At 36.6% G+C, this 2,181-nt stretch overlaps 1 pseudogene; it reads right to left on the bottom strand.

The window, feature by feature from the left end:
• Positions 1 to 414: 414 nt before the first annotated feature.
• Positions 415 to 533, bottom strand: LOC118609733 (annotated as a pseudogene).
• Positions 534 to 2,181: the final 1,648 nt, after the last annotated feature.

The raw sequence follows: 2,181 nt of genomic DNA, 5'->3' as shown, positions 1-2,181 counted from the left end.
TCTTCAGAATATAAATGTTAAAGGAGCTTCTGGTTCAAGATGGTGACATAATAAGACCCTGAGCTCACCTCCTCTCATAGACACACCAATCCGTAGCTACCCATGGAACAAATTCCTCTTGCGGTGGGGCGGGGGTGGGGGGCAGGAAATAAAATTAAAAACTAGTGGAATGACTCCTGTACGTTGGACAAGAAGGAAACCACACTGAAGCAGGTAGGAGAGGCTGAGGCACGATCTCACCGTTAACCCCAACCCAGGCACAGTCACCCATAATTAGGAGGAAACTCAAAACCCAGAGCTACCTGAGGAGTGAAAGAATCAAACCCCATACAAGGGACTCACGAGGTAACCTACACAGATGACACCATCTTAACAGCAGAGGGTAGTAATAATTTGAAATAAATTTTTTTTTTACACCTACAGCACCTGGTCTTCCTAGGCGGTCTCCCATCCAAGTACTAACGAGGCCTGACTCTGCTTAGCTTGTGAGATCAGACAGGATCAGGTTTGTTCAGGGTGGTGTGGCCATAGACTGAAATGATTTCTGATGAGAGTGAAAGAAGAAAGAACTGCATTTGAACATCAAGAAGTCAAGAATTATGACTACAGAAGAAATGCACAACTTTAACATAGACAATGAAGATATTAAAATTGTTAAAGATTTTGGTAACCTTGATTCAGTCATTGGTTCAAATTGAGATTGCAGCCAAGAAGTCAGGAGAAGGCTCAGAAGAGTAGCAATGGAAGAATAAAGAAAGATCATGTCATTAGAGGCCTAAGCAAACACCATCTACACCTTTATATTCCCAAATGCTAAGTACAGATATGAAAGGTGGACAGCACAGAAGGCTTATGGAGAAAAAAAAAAGATTCATTTAAGTAGGATGTTGAATGAGAGCTTTACAGATACTCTGGATGCCCAGAAAGATTAACGAATGAGTCCTAGAATATTGCTGGAGGTAAAAATGGCAAAACTAAAGTTGTCCAACTTCAGGCACATATTGAAGAGAAGGCAGAGGGGGCTGGAAGTAGAGAGAGGACAATAATGCTGGGGAAAATAGAAGGCAGCAGCAAAAGGGAAATTCAAGTATGAGATGGACGGACTCCATAAAAGAAGCCAGAGGCACAAGTTACAGGAGCTAAGCAGGGTTGCTGAGGACGGTACATTAGAAATCAGTTATTCATAGGCTCACCAGAAATCAGAGCTGACTTGACGGCACCTACCACACACATGCACTTTAGAGGGAAGCTCCCACTATATCTGTCTTTGAAAATCAGTGAGTCTCAGGTCCATGAGACCCATGATGCTGTAACAAATGGAGAAACTGCTCTTTTTTTTTAAATTTAAAACTTCTATATTCAGAATTTTAATTTTAATTATATAAAACTTTTCATTTACATTGCTCAAAGTTACAAAAGCAAAGATACTTCACGAATGCAGTTAAGTACACCTTTAAGTTATATGTTTTATTAGAAGAAAAACCTTAATAAAATCAGCAGTAAATTATACCTCAATTTATCCACCACTGGGGAGGTCAATACATACATTTAATTAATTAATTAATTAATTAATTAATTAATTAAAATTTATTTTTAAATTATAGTTGACATACAATATTATATTAGTTTAAGGTGTACAACATAGAGATTAAACATTTATATAACTTATGACGTGATTACCCTAATAAATCTAGTACCCATCTGACACCATAGTTATTACAATATTATTGACTATATTCCCTATGGTACACTTTTACATCCCTGTACAACTCAGCGATTTCACTTCTGGGCATTTATCTGAAGAAACTCAAAATATTAATTCAAAAAGATATATGAACTCCAATATCCATTGCAACATTATTTACAATAGTCATGATGTGGAAGCAATCTCAGTGTCCATCAGCAGATGATTGGATAACAAAGATATGGTATATATACATATACATACATATATATGCACATACACATATATATGTGTATATGTGTGTGTGTGTGTAATTTAATGTTATTCAGCCATAAAAAAGAATGAAATCTTACCATTCATGACAACATAGATGACCCTAGAAGGTATTATGCTAAGTGAAATAACTCGGATAGAGAAAGACAAATACCATGTAATTTCACTGATGCGTGGGATCTAAAGAACTAAATAAATGAATAAAACAGAGAAATGGCTCTTAA

The sequence above is a fragment of the Rousettus aegyptiacus genome, unplaced genomic scaffold (genome assembly GCF_014176215.1).
Source record: "Rousettus aegyptiacus isolate mRouAeg1 unplaced genomic scaffold, mRouAeg1.p scaffold_m13_p_11, whole genome shotgun sequence".
Classification (NCBI taxonomy): domain Eukaryota; kingdom Metazoa; phylum Chordata; class Mammalia; order Chiroptera; family Pteropodidae; genus Rousettus; species Rousettus aegyptiacus.
This window is presented reverse-complemented; position numbering and strand designations above follow the sequence as displayed.